Source organism: Muscardinus avellanarius (genome assembly GCF_963383645.1).
Source record: "Muscardinus avellanarius genome assembly, chromosome: X".
Taxonomy (NCBI): domain Eukaryota; kingdom Metazoa; phylum Chordata; class Mammalia; order Rodentia; family Gliridae; genus Muscardinus; species Muscardinus avellanarius.
Window position 1 is genome coordinate 39,556,467 of NC_137792.1, and position 15,597 is coordinate 39,572,063.

Genomic DNA, 15,597 nt, shown 5'->3' on the forward strand with positions numbered 1-15,597 from the left:
TCAGCCTCCCAAGTATTGGGATTACAGGCAAGTGCCGTTGTGCCAAGCTTGGCACATGTTTCTAGTGCCGAAAGAAAAAACTGTCAACAAAGAATCCATATCCATTAAAAATATCATTAAGAAATGAAGGGGAGGCCAGGCGTGGTGGTGCACACCTGTAATCCCAGTACTTGGGAGACAGACAGGAGGATGACAGGTGTGAAGCCAGCCTCAGATACTTAGTGAGAATCTCAGCAGCTTAGTGAAACTATGTTTCAAAGTAAAAAATAAAAAAGGCTGGGAGTGTAGTTCAGAGGTAGAATATCCCTGGGTTCAACCTCCACTACCAAAAAGAGAAGGAAGGAAGGAAGGAAGGAAGGAAGGAAGGAAGGAAGGAGAAATAAAGACAATCTTAGAGAACAACTAAGAGAATTTCTCATTATCAAACCTATCCTTAAAGAATGGCAATGGAAATTCTCTAAGCAAAACAGTCAGAAAGGAAAGAATACTAGAATAAGTTAAAAAACAGAAGCCTGGCGTGGTGACACTCACTTATAATCCCAGCATTCAGGAGGCTGAGACCTGGAGGATCGCAGTTCACGGACAGCCTCAGCTACTTAGTGAGGCGCTCTGCAACTCAGTGAGACCCGGTTTCAAAATAAAGAATAAAGGGTCTGGGCCTCTGGCCCCGACCCTGGGCGGGTGGGCAGGCGCTGGCGGGGCACCCCTAGGCAACCCCCTCTCCACCCGGAAGGACCCTGTGGTCCGGGCCTCTGGCCCCGACCCTGGGCGGGTGGGCAGGCGTTGGCGGGGCACCCCTAGGAGACCCCCTCCCCACCCAGAAGGACCCTGTAAAAAAGGAAAAAGAAAAAAAGAAAATACCAGACAGGGGTCAAAGAGGCCGTGGTGGATGCCAGGATACTGGAGATGCAGACAAAACTTATCCAAATGAACTGGAATTATTGAAAAAATTCCCCGCTAAGGACTGTTTCTTCTCTACATTGTTACGAATCTTGGACATCACCTGTAAGGAGAGAGACTTTAGCAGAGACCAAGGAGAAAGGCGGTGCTGAAAGCTGTCTCTGCGTTGGCGGTGGAGACTTGTATTCAGGAGAAGCAGAAATCGGATCCTACCAACCTTATTTTTTTTTTTTGAGAAATTTCACCAAAGGTCCATCACACATGCTCAGGAACACTAGACAACATTCAGAGTGGAAAAAGAGCTTGGGAAAGATTTGAAATGGTGGAGGCAGTGGCAATGGCAGTGGCCAGTACTCAGGGGAGGCAGAGATCTGATGCATTACACCTGGAACCTTTGAAGTAATGACCCCAGAGGAAGAATGCTACCACCACACACCCTCGAGAACGTGGGACAAATGGTTGGGCAAGAGGGTGCTCAGATTAGAGCCTGCCGAGGGGTGAGGCCGGCGACGGACACAGCAAAGCTGGGATTGGAGCCTGTCATGAAGCAAGGCCGGTGCTGGAGCCTCCGAGGCCGGGATCGGAGCCTGCCGAGGGGTTAGGCTGGTGCCGGGGCCAACAACTGGCATCGGAGCCTGCCATGAGGCAAGGCCAGTGCTGGGGCCTCCGAGGCCGGGATCAGAGCCTGCCGAGGGGTCAGGCCGGTGCCAGGCAAGGCCGCTATTGAGGCCTCCGAGGCCGGGATCAGAGCCTGCCGAGGGGTTAGGCTGGTGCTGGGGCCAGCGAGGCCGGGATCGGAGCCTGCTGTGAGGCAAGGCCAGAGCTGGGGCCTCCGAGGCTGGGATCGGAGCCTACTGAGGGGTTAGGCCGGTGCCGGGGCCGGCGGCCAGCATCGGAGGCTTCTGTGGGGCAAGGCCGCTATTGAGGCCTCCGAGGCCAGGATCGGAGCCTGCCGAGGGGTCAGGCCAGTGCTGGAGCCAGCGAGGCCAGGATTGGAGCCTGCCATGAGGCAAGGCCGGTGCTGGGGCCTCCGAGGCCAGGATCAGAGCCTGCTGATGGGTTAGGCCGGTGCCGGGGCCGGCGGCCGGCATCGGAGGCTTCTGTGGGGCAAGGCCGCTATTGAGGTCTCCGAGGCCGGCATGGGAGCCTGCCGTGAGGCAAGGCCGGTGCTGGGGCCTCCGAGGCCAGGAACAGAGCCTGCCAAAGGGTTCGGCCAGTGCTGGAGCTAGCAAGGCCAGCATCGGAGCTTTCCGTGAGGCAAGGCCACTATTGAGGCCTCTGAGGCCGGGATCGAAGCCTGCCGAGGGGTTAGGCTGGTGCTGGAGCTAGCGAGGCTGACATTGGAGCCTGCCGTTAGACAAGGCCGGTGTTGGGGCCTCCGAGGCCGGGATCGGAGCCAGCTGAGGGGTTAGGCCAGTGTCGGGGCCAGCGAGACCAGAATCGGGGCCTCCCATGAGGCAAGGCCGCTGCTTGAGCCAGCGAGGTCTGGATCAGTCCACCGGGTAGCCAGGCCACAACTGGGGCTGTCAAAAGTGGGATCGGTATTTGCAACGTGGCATGCACAGAGAAATATCGCAGAAAATAAAAAACAGATGCTTACCCTAATCAGCAATAACTAGGAGGAAAGGGGCAACAGGAAGTGGTCGAGCTATAGAAAGGGCCCTATAGTGAAGCAATTAAGGTGACCAATCAGAGGGTATGGAATAGGGGAGGATGGAGCCTCTTTAAAAAGCAGGAGGTACATAAACATATGTATCAAAGTTAATCACCAAACAAGCATGGGATCGAGGGAGGGGGAGGGAAAGGGATGGGGGCTGGATGAGGGCTAATTGGATGATGTGTGCTTGTATATCCTCTCAGTCTTATATTCCAATGTGATGTATGATTACAATGCACCAATAAAAATAAATTAAAAAAATAAAGAATAAAAAATAGGGCAGGGGGTATAGCTTGGAGGTCAAATGCCCCTGGGTCCCATCCCCAGACCTGCAAAAAACAAAAACAAAACAAAACAAAACAACAAAAAAAAAAAAACAGGTAAACCAGGCGTGATGGTGCATGCTTGTAATCCCCGCGCTTGGGAAGCGGAGACAGGAGGATCACGCAGGTTCGAAGCCAGCCATGCTGGCTTAAGAGACCCTGTTTCCAAATAAAAATTATATATATCGATCGATCTAGGAGTGGAAAGGTTTCCAGGAACCCCAATACCACCAAAAAAACATGGGTAAATATAATAGACTTTCTTCATGTGGATCTTAAATCATATTTGATTGTTGAAGCTAAACTTTTAATACCATCTGATGTGGTGTTCAATTTATATGGAAGAAAAACTTAAAATGACTATATTTTAGAAGTTGAGAGGGTTAAGATGTGGGCTGTGACAAGTGCCCATAATCCCAGCTACGCTGGAGGCTAAGGTGGGAGGATCACTTGAACCCAGGAGTTTGAGGCCAGCCTGGGCAATACAGGATGGCCCTGGCTTAAAACAAACACAAAAGTAGAGAGGTTAAAAGGGAAGTAGGGCTTCCACACTTCACTCATGGTGGTAAAAGTTACTAGGAAACTGTGACAGATGACCTATAGTAACCACCAAGAAAACTATACAAAGCAATATTCTCAAACATGCTAAAAATAAATCAAGATGAGCCGGGCGTGGTGACGCACGCTTGTAATCCCTGCACTTGCGAGGTAAAGACAGGAGGATCGCGCTGGTTCGAAGCCAGCCACGCTGGCTTAAGAGACCCTGTTTCCAAATAAAAATATAAAATAGGTCTGGGAGTGTAGCCTGGAGGTAGAAGGGTTTCCAGGAACCCCAGTACCACCAAAATAATAAATAAATAAATAAATAAATAAATAAATAAATATGGGACTCTAAAAGCTGTTCAAGGAATCCACTAGAAAGCAAGAGGGAGTGGGGGTCAGAAGCAGAGTACACAGAGACCATGAAGCAAAATAGCAAATTTCAGCTCTAAAATAACAGTTAATTACCTTAAATATAAATGGTCTGAATACACAATAAAACTCATCCTTTTCTTTCTTCTTTTTTTTTTTCCAGTACTAGACATTGAACCCAGGGGCATTCTACCGCTGAGATATAATCTCAATCCCATTTTATTTTTTTATTTTGAAACAGGGTCTAAGTTGCTGACCTGCAATTCCTCCTTTCTCAACCTCCAGAGTACTAGAATTACAAGCATGTGCCACTACAATTAATCTTTTAAAATGTGGTGAGATTTGAGGAAAGACTTGTAGCATGAGTATTTGGATCAGAGAAAGGTACAGCATAAAATATGCTGAAAATTGGGAGTAAAAATGCTGTAAAATGTGCAGTTAATTATAAGTCTATATAACAGACAGTAAGGGGAAAAGAGGAAGCACTTCTCCTCAGGGGAGAGGAGTATCTTAAAGTGCTCACGTTTTGAGTTAATTCTGCCTTAACCTGGCCATCAAGATTTCTTCCTGCCTTTCATGCCAAAGAAAGTTTCTGAACTGGAATGCCTTACCTTCTAATATTTTCCATTCATGGAATCATATGTTTCTGATCAGAGTTACACAGTAACAAATTAAACTTTCGATTACTCTATTAACCAAAATATTCTTAATTAATGCACTTAGACAACTAAAGATTTAATAGACATTTCAGGGAAAGATATAGGATTGAAGTGAAGGAACATAGTGAGATATTGGCCTATGAAAAAGTAGAAATTGTGCAGAGAACAGAAGAAAAGCTAATTATAATTAGAATTCTAAAAGAAATTTAGCTAGACATGGTGATGCACCGCCAGTACATGGGAGGCTGAGACAAGAGGATCGCAGGTTCCATGAGCAACTTAGGAAGACCCTCAACAACTTTAGCAAGATCCTGTTTAAAATTTAAAAATAAAAATAAAAAGGGCTGGAAGTGTATCTCAGAGGTAGAATGTCCCTTAGTTCCACTCCCAGTAACAAAATAAAATAAAATAAAATTCCAGCCGGGTGTGGTGGCGCACGCTTGTAATCCCCACGCTTGGGAGGCTGAGACAGGAGGATCGCACGGGTTTGAAGCCAGCCTCAGCTACTTAGTGAGGCTCTCAGCAACTTAGTGAGACCCTGTTTCCAAATGAAGTATAAAATTGGTCTGGGAATATAGCCCAGAGGTAGAGAAGCCCCTGGGTTCCACCCCCAGTACCACAAAAAAAATAAATAAAATAAAATTCCAGATGATTTCATATAAAGGTGAAAGAGAGGAAGGCGGGGATAGAGGGAGAGGAAACTAAAAAGCATACTAAACCTTTTGTCTTCTTTGGAGCGAGGCGTTTAGAGATAGTGAGTATTCAGTCTTTCCACCAAATGTTTAAACTGTCACATATAAACATCTTAGGTATAATCTTCAGAACTGTACTATCATCCAGTATGGTAGCCACTAGTTTCCAGTAGCTTTTTTTTATACTTTTTCTTTTTGGAAACAGGGTCTCTTAAGCCAGCACGGATGGCTAAGAACCTGCGCGATCCTCCTGTCTCCGCCTCCCAAGCACGGGGACTACAAGTGTGCACCACCACGCCCGGCTTCCTGTAGCTTTTTAAATTTACATCAACCAAAATTAAAAATTCAATTATTTAGTAGTCATGCTAACCCCCTTCCCAGTGGACAATAGCTCTACACAGCTACTAGCTATCAGACTGGATGGAACAAATATAAACATTTCCATAACTGCAGAAAGTACTCTTAAAACTGTTGTTCCAGAACCTGAGACTAGAATATAAAATTTCCAAAGTACCAAAAGGAAAATAGAAAAGTACCTAATAAATTGAGGAAATGACAGAAAAGGGAAAAAATAAGAAACAAGGTATTATAGTAGAGAGAAAACATCATAAGATATTGAAAAAAGTCCAAATGCATCAGCAATGATAATAAAAGTGAAGAGCTTAAATTTCTCTTTTAAAATAGAAAGATAGCCAGATATGATGGTACACCCTTGTAATCCTAGTACTTGGAAGGCTAAGACAGGGAGATTTCAGGTTCAAAGCCAGCCTCAGCGATTTAGCCAAGCCCTTTCAACTTACTGACACTTTTTTTTTTTCAAATTAAAAAAGTAAGCCAGGCGTGGTAACACATGTTTGTAATCCCCGCGCTTGGGAGGCTGAGACTGGAGGATCGCGGTTCGCAGACAGCCTCAGCTACTTAGTGAGGTCCTCTGCAACTCAGTGAGACCCAGTTTCAAAATAAAGAATAAAAAGTAAGGCAGGGGTGTAGCTTGGATGTCAAATGCCCCTGGGTTTCATTCCCAGACTCGAAAAAAAAAATTAAAAATAGGGCTGGGAGTGTAGCTCAGAAGTAGAATGCCCCTGGGTTCAATTCCCAGTACCACACACACACAAAAAAAAACCCTCAATCAGTACTTCCAACATTAAAAAATTATTTCAAAATAGAAAGACAGGGCCACAAAATGGAAGAAAATATTTTCAAATCAAATATCTGGTGAAAGCTGGGCGTGGTGGTGCATGCTTGTAATCCCAACATTCGGGAGGCTAAGCGGAGGGTCGAGGTTTCTGGACAGCCTCAGCTACTACTTAGTGAGGCTCCTTGCAACTCAGTGAGACCCTGTTTTGAAATAATAAAAAAATAAGGCTGGGGAGCCAGGCATGGTGGTGCAAGGCTTGTAATCCCAGCGTTTGGGAGGCTGAGACTGGAGGATCACAGTTTGCTGATAGCCTCAGCTACTTAGTGAGGCTCTGTGCAACTTAGTGAGACCCTGTTTCAAAAAATAGGTCTGGGAGTGTAGCCTGCAAGTAGAAGGGTTTCCAGGAACCCCAGTACCACCAAAAAAATTTAAAAAATAATAAAGAATAAAAAATAGGTCAGCGGATGTAGCTTGGAGGTCAAATGCCTCTGGATTCCATCCCCAGACCTGCCAAAAAATAAAAATAAAAATAAAAATAAAAATAAAAATAAATAAGGCTGGGGATGTAGATTGGAGGTAGAATGCCCTTGAGTTCCATCCCCAGTACTGCAAAAAAAAAAAAAAAATCTGGCAAAGAACTTGTATGGAGAATATGGAAAGAACTATCAAACCAAAAAGAAAAGCAAAAGCTAGATACCTTACCAAAGAAGAAATACAGATAGATAGGCAAACAAACACATAAAAAGTTGCTCAAAAGCCAGGCGTGGTGGCGCACGCTTGTAATCCCCACGCTTGGGAGGCTAAGACAGGAGGATCGCACGGGTTCGAAGTCAGCCTCAGCTACTTAGTGAGGCTCTCAGCAACTTAGTGAGACCCTGTTTCCAAATAAAAATATAAAATAGGTCTGGGAGTATAGCCCGGAGGTAGAAAGCCCCTGGGTTCCACCCCCAGTACCACCAAAAAAAATTAATTAATTAAAAAATAATAAAAATTGCTCGAAGCCAGGCATGGTAGTGCACACTTGTAATCCCAATATTTGGGAGGCTGAGGCAGGAGAATCATAGGTTTGTGGCCAAGCCTCAACTATTTAATGAGGGCTCTGCAACTTAGTGAGACCCTGTTTCAAAATATAGAATAAGAAATAGGGCCAGAGTTGTATCTCAGAGGTAGAATGCCCCTGGATTCAACCCCCAATACCACACACAAAAAAAAGTTGCTCAACTCCAGGCCAGGTGTGGTGGCCCATACCTGTAATCCTAGCACTTGGGAAGCTGAGACAGGCACATCACAGGTTGGAGACCAATCTCAGCAACTTGGACTTAGCAAGACGCTGTTTCCAAACATAAAATAGGTTTGGCAATGTAGCTCAGAGGTAGAACACTCCTGTGTTCAATCTCCAGTACCACAAAACAATAGAAAGATATACTTGGATTTTTTATATCTTAAGGAGTAAAATGTCAGAATATTAACAATAAATGAATTATCAAAAAATATTATAAAAATCTATTAAAAGATGGATGTGGTGGCATATATTAGTCCTCAAGAGGCTGAGGTAGTAAGATCACAAGTATGAGGCCAGCCTTGGGTAATTTAGCAAGCCTCTGTCTTAAAATAAAAAATAAAAAGGGCTGGGGATTTAACCCAGTGGTAGAGAAGCCATAGGTTCCATCTCCAGTATCGCATGAAAAGTTTATTAAAATGTACACAGTAGTAATATCAGACAAAATTAGATTTGTGTGAAAAACATTAGATAGAGAAGTACATTTTATATTAATAAAAGTACAGTCTAGCCGGGCATGGTGGCGCATGCTTTTAATCCCCGCTCTTGGGAGGCTGAGACAGGAGGATCGCGCAGGTTCAAAGCCAGCCTCAGCTGGCTTAAGAAACCCTGTTTCCAAATAAAATATAAAATAGGTCTGGGAGTGTTGCCCGGAGATAGAAGGTCCCTGGGTTCCATCCCCAGTACCACCACCAAAAAAAGTACAGTCTAAAAAAGTTGCCACCAAGCCGGCCGTGGTGACGCCCCATTGCAATCCCCACGCTTGGGAGGCCAAGAGAGGAGGATCGCGCAGGTTCGAAGCCAGGTGCCCTGGCTTAAGAGACCCTGTTTCCAAATAAAAATATATTTAAAAAAAATAGGTCTGGGAGTGTAGCCGGGAGGTAGAAGGGTTTCCAGGAACCCCAGTACCACCCAGTACCACCAAAAAAAAGTTGCCACCACACTCAGCCAATAATTTTCTAAAAGAATACTAAGTACTAGCTGGACACTGTGGTGCAGGCCTGTGATCCCAGCAAAACAATGTCAAGTTTCAGGCCCGCCTTGGCAACTGAGTGAGACACTACCTCAGAATTTTTAAATTTTAGTCAGGCGTGGTGGTGCATGCTTGTAATCCCAGCACTTGGAAAGCGGAGACAGGAGGATCACAGGTTCAAAGCCAACCTCAGCAATTTAGCAAGACCCTCGGCAATTTAGCAAGACCCTGTTTTAAAACAAAATTCAAAAAAGGGAAGGAGAATATAGCTCAGCGGTAGAATGGCCCTGGGTTCAATCCCACACACACACAAATTAGACTTAAAAAGGGCTGGGGAAGCGCGTTCCCACCTGGGCAGCCCGAGGCCCGGCCATGAGAGACCACGGCCCTGCCCAGCTTGCGACCCAAAACAGACTCGAGAATACGGCGGAAGAAATCCAGTAACTCTGACCTGCGATATTCACTGCAAAACACACACAAATAAAGCACAATCGAGCTTTGTTTTTGTTTTGAGGATTTTTGGGTACTACAGTCCTAGCAAACCATAGAGCTCTAACGTCTTGCAAGTTCCCCAGAGCACTTGAGCGGCATAGTTTGCGTACCAGGGGAGGCACCCACAAAGGCGCTGGGAGACCTTCAGGGACCCGGACCAGACCTGCCATGCCCCCGGAGAATCAGGGTTATATGGAAGAGCTGCCAGCCCTTCAGAGCCCAAGATTGGGCTGCCAGGTTAACAGCGTGAGCTCAGATGAGGCATGGGAGCCAGTGCGCACAGAGCGAGTGCCACCAGACACAGCGATAACTGAGTGCGCCAGTGTGCACCCAGGGGGGGCACCTTCAACTCCATTGACACAGCAAGGGCACTTAAGGCATGATACTTGCACAGGGCCACAAGGGGTCGCTCCAAGCAAATACGAGACCTTGGCATATACACCGTATATTAGTAAAATAGTAGGACTGGGTTTTTTTTCCTTTTTTTCCGCTGATTTTTGTTTTATTTTATTTTATTTTATTTTGGTCTTTGGGGTTTTTTTGGTGTTCAGTTTTTTGGGGGTTATATTTTTAACTTTAATTTGGGTTTCTTGTTTGTATCTTATACTTCATATCACATGGTTGTTAGTTCATTTTATTTTATTGTATGTTTATTCTGTTTATTCTCTTAACCCTTTTTGTTCTTTCTTGGCAGTCCATTTTTGTTTTGTCGACGTTGTTGTTAATATTTGGTGTGTAATAGGCTTTCTACCTCATTTTGTTACTTTATCTGTTTGTGTGTGCTCCTTCCCCCCACTTCCTTTACAAAAAACTACAATTTAGACCATCAACTATCTTCCCTCAAAACTTTCTCTTTGTCCCCTAACTGTATCCCTTTGTTTAACACACAAAGTTTCTCACATCTCCATACTTAAATATTCTAATAAATACAAGAGTCCTACTATCTAACCTTCTCCCATTCTCAACCTGATTCAATTTTATCATATTTAAATTCTTCCACAACCTAATTATATCCTCTACCTTACCCGACTCCTGCACCCATCGCCCTAGCTCTAGCTCCACCATCACCTAACCCTCACCACTCAAAAAAGTACTGTTTACCTGTTGACTCCTTAGTGAGACCCTATTTCCAAATAAAATATAAAATAGGTCTGAGAGTATAATCCAGAGGTAGAAAGTCCCTAGGTTCCACCTCTAGTACCACACACACACACACACACACACACACACACACACACACACAAATCTTCATGTGAGCTGAGCACACATGAAGTGTTGGCACATGCCTGTAATCCTAGTATTTGGGAGGCTGACACAGGAGGATCACAGGTTTGAGGTCAGCCTCAGCAATTTGGATACTTTGTTTCAAAAACAAAAATAAAAGGACTTGGATATAGCTCAGAGATTGAATGTCCCTAGGTTCAATCTCCAGTACCAAATAAAACAAAACAAAAACAAACAAACAAAAAAACCTTCATGTGAGACTTGGGCAAACAGGTTTTTGTCTAAGCTCCCTAAGTGATGAGTACCTACCTAAGTATGTTTTATTCTGATATTCATGAAAATGAAAATTATTTGAGATGTGATTGACTTATTTGTAATAATAAAAACCTGAAACTTAGTTTATACTTTAATAGATGCTAAGCTTTTCTGTAGTGTGTTGATATATGTCCAATCATGCTGGACAAACTCCATTTTTCTGAAATAGCAATTGTGCTTAAAAATATTTTTACAGCATATTTTGGCCGCACTTTACCCTTTGACACCTCGACTTTGAGTATTGTTCCTTTTTTTTCTGAGTGTGAGGATAGGTCATGCAAATATTTATCAAAGACATAGTTTCACAAGGAACACACATTTGTGCAAATAGATACTGAAGTGTTTCATATTTTTATAGCATGTTAACAGTTAAAGAATTTTTTAAAATCATCTAAGCTAAACTTAGGATTTCACTTGGAAAAACATATATCTTCATTGTCAGCAATAAATATTCATCGATCATCAATAAAGTACTTAATTATGAAAAATAAAAAAGAATATGGTTGAGTTTTTCTTAGTTCCTATTCCTGGAATGTACCTTGTTTTATTCTGTCCCAGTTCTTCATTTATTTCTGTCCTGCCCCCCTGTCATGGTTTCTTGTGCGTCTACCTAAAGCCTTCTCATACCTTTACATCTAGGTCAAGTATTTCCTTGGCAAAGCCTTTCCAAACTCTTTTCCAAAGCCTTTTCCAAGCCCTTCAGTGATTTCTCCTTTCTCTAAATTTGCATGCAGTTAATTAATTCCTGGAGACCCACCCTTTCTTTCTTTCTTTCTTTCTTTCTTCCTTCCTTCCTTCCTTCCTTCCTTTCTTCTTTCTTTGTTCCTTTCTTTTCTTTCATAATTCCTTTCTTCCTTTTTCCTTCTTTCTTTCTCTTTCCTTTCTTCTTTCTTTCTTTCCATTGAACTCAGGGGCGATCTACCTCTCAACCATAATCCCAGTCCTATATTTTATTTTTATTTTGAACAGGGTTTGGTAAATTGCCGAGTCTGGTCTTCAACCTGTGTTCCTCCTGTCTCAGCCCCCCAAGTACTGGGATTACGGATGTGTGACACTATGTAGGGCTGAGACATTTCTTTTCTATGATACACTTTTGTTTTGTTTTATTTGCCTAATAGATAGGAAACACCTTGGGCTGTGAGGTACAGGAACAGTATATTTTATTTGTGTTCTTCATGGTGTCTTTCTTTCTCTGCATGGCCCCTGAGAAGTGATTTTGGAATTCAGAGATGTCAGCAATTCCAGTAGGTAAGGTCAGAGAAGAGTTCAAGGAAGAAAACTTGATCTGTAATTAGAAGGGCAGGTATGACATAGGTAAGGAGACAAGGTAGAGATATTAATTAATTTTAATTAATTAATTTTACGATACTGGGGATGGAACCCAGGAACATTCTACCTCTGAGCTACACCCCAGCACTATTTTTTATTCTTTATTTTGAAACAAGGTTTCACTAGGTTGCGGAGGGCCTCACTAAGTGTAGGTGAGGCTGCCCGCGAACCCGCGATCCTCCTGTCTCAGCCTCCCAAGTGCTGGGATTATAGATGTATGCAACTACACCTAGCACATAAAGTTTAGTTCTAAAAGGGGACATAAATTTTTAAAACCTGATAAATATGTAATATAAAATTAGTATTTTATATTATCTACTTATAAAGAGAACAAATTGAGAGGATAAAGTATTACAACAGACAGGGACAAGCATAGTATTTGTCAGGTGGTAAAGGATAACCTCTTTGAGGCGCAAAACAGAATTGCAAAACTTTTATTGAGCTGGGCATGTGCCTGTAATCCCAGTCAGTACGTGTGGAGCCGAGACAGGAGGAGTGCACAGGTTGGAGGACAGCCTTACCAATTTAGAAAGGCTCTGTTTCAAAAAAAATGTATAGATGGCACGCACATGTAATCCTAGCACTTGGGAGGCTGAGACAGAAGGATCGCACAGGTTCAAAGCCAGCATCAGCTGCTGAGTGAGGCTCTCAGCAACTTAGTGAGACCCTGTTTCCAAATAAAGTATAAAATAGGTCTGGGAGTGTAACCTGGAGGTAGAAAAGCTCCTGGGTTTCACCCCAGTACCACAGGAATACACACACACACACACACACACACACACACACACACATATATATATATATATATATATATATATATATATATATATATATATACACATACACATATATGTCTGGGATTGTAGTTTAGAGGAGAATGCTCCTGGGTTCAATCCCCAGTACCAAAAATTTATTGAATATGTTATAATTATATTGGGGAGAATCAAAGCATTTAAAATATTCAGTCTTCCTATGTAGCAACTTTTTATCTGTTCACTCATTCAGACTTTCTTTGATGAAATTTCATACTTTTTCAATATGTCTTATTGATTTCTTGTTCAAATTATTTTTAGGTCTTAAAATAGGTTTGTTTCCATTGTAAATGCCATATTTTGTTCTTACAGTTTCTATTTGATTATACTTGACATAGGAAAGCTATTGATTTTTTAAGGTTTATCTTGTATATCTTGTACAAGACAGTTAACAAGGTCTGCCCTGGAGTTTCTAGGGAGACCACCTTATGGCTTCTTTGTTACTACATTCACTATGTCTTCTACGGCAAAATGAAATCATAGTGCTCATAATCATTGTTTCTGTGTGTGTGTGTGTGTGTGTGTGTGTGTGTGTGTATGTATGGCACTGAGAATTGAACCCAGGGGCATTCTACCTCCAAGCTACAACAAGCCATTTTTATTTTGAAACAGGGTCTTGCTAAGTTGCTGAGGGCCTCGCTAAGTTATTGTGGCTGGCCTTGAACTTGTGATCCCCTTGTCTCAGCCTCCCAACTACTGGGATTACATGTACTTCTTTAGTCAATATCTTAGAATGCTTCCAATAATTATTTTGTTTAATTTAGTCTTATTAATTTGTAGTAATACTGAGGAGGTAGAAAGGAAATAGGCAGATAGGGAAAGGCCTCGGTAGAAAAAAAGTTAATTTCTTGAGTTTCCTGAGGGGCGAGAAATACCTGAAATTCCAAAGGCTCAGAGATAAGAAGGCCAGAGTTTCACAAAGCCATCTGTTTACTAATCAACAAACCTAGGAGCCCAAACCCAGGAACAAGGCTGACACTTCACTGAAAGGAGATTATTCAAGGCCTTGCAAATACCCTATGCAAATTCTGAGAGCTACTTCCCAGAATTCTCCTTGGAAGTCACCCTAACCAAAAACGGACTTGCAAGCGGTCAGGACTTTGCCTTACTCGATGGCAAAAGGGGGGATTTTCCGGCTCAGGACCCCATCCCCTTTTGGGGAGCTGTTCTCTCTCTCGCAGGTCGTATTAGCCCTGAGAAGGCAGAGTGCATCTGAGGGCACGTGGCTCAGGCTACTCTGGAGTAGTGACCTGAAGGCCTCTGCTGGACATCATGGCTGACCAGGCCCCTAGGGGTGACCTGCACCTCTTTTCTGGCAGATCGCGTGGACTCTGGGAGAAAGTAGTTTGCAACTGATGGGCACTTGGCTCGGGCGACACTCGAGTAGTGATCCTGAAGGCAGCTACTGGACCCCGGAGTTCCGACCGCCTCTATGGGGTGTTTGGCCACTTTTCTCTATTCCCTTCTGGCAGATGGCGTGGACTCCAGAAGAAAGCAGCCTGCACCTTGGCTTGGGCTACTCTCAAGTATTGTCCTGAAGACAGCTGCTGGACCCAGAGTTCCAGCCCCTTTGGGGGTGTTCAGCCACCCTTTCCCCATTCCCTGCTGCTTCCAATAAACCTTTTACTCCCCTTCCTGAGGTCTGCGGGTGTCATTCTTCGCTCACTGTAGACAAGAACCCGGTAAGGAAATGTCGAGTTCCTTCTTCCGTTTCATCTCGAGGAAACGCTGGGTTTTCTCTCAAGAAACCCCCATTTCAATACTTTTCATCTTTTTTTGTGGTACTGAGGATTGAAACTCAGGGGCATTTTACCTCTGATCTATACCCCCAGGCCTATCCCTCTCTCTCTCTCTCTCTCTCTCTCTCTCTCTCTCTCTCTCTCTCTCTCAATATCTCTCTCTCTCTCTCTCAAAAAAAAAAAATATATATATAGTGTATGTGTGTGTGTGTGGTACTGGGGATGAAACCCAGGGGCTTTCTACCTCCAGGCTACACTCCCAGACCTATTTTTATATTTTATTTAGAAACAGGGTCTCACTAAGTTGCTGAAAGCCTCACTAAGTAGCTGAGGCTGGCTTCGAACCTGTGCAATCCTCCTGTCTCAGCCTCCCAAGTACTGGAATTACAAGCGTGCACCACCACACCTGGCTTACGAGCCCTATTTTTAACTCTTGATTTTGAAACAGGGTCTCACTAAGTTGTGGAGTGCCTCACTCAGTAGCTGAGGCTGGGAGCGAACCTGTGATCCCTCCTGTCTCAGCCTCTCAAGTACTGGGATTACAGGCGTGCGCCACCACAGCCTGCTTGGATCCTTGAACCTGCTTTCAGGAGTTCTGTATTTGATCAGAGACCTGCTAAAGGGAGGGGGAAAGCAGGTAATTGTCTAGAGAAAGAATGTTCCAAGCAGAAGAAAAAGAGTGGTCAAAAGTTGAAAGGAGATTGTGCTTGGGAAATGGCTGAATGAACTAAACAGAGCTGTAGCTGCCATGCTCATGGGGAGGTAATCCTAGTCCTGAACAGCAAAGTAAAATTAGACGTTCCATTTGTACTTCTGCCATTTGTACTCTTTTCTTATATCAGTAGGTTTTTACTTTATGGAGTTCAGTACTCTGTTACTGGGCATTGAACCCAAAGGCACTATACCACTGATCTACGTCCCTAGCCCTTTTTTATACATATTTTTATTGAAAACAAATGGTATACATTTAAACTGTACTTGATGCCCTCTCCCCCTCAACCCCATTTTCCCTTCCCCACCTCCCACCAGGTGAAAACCATTGTCCAGGGAAACCATGCTATATTCATACTTTTACAAATATATGGACGTAGACCCTCATTAATCAAGTTTAGCCTTCTTCCTTTCCTATCTTTCCATTCAAACTTTGCTGAGG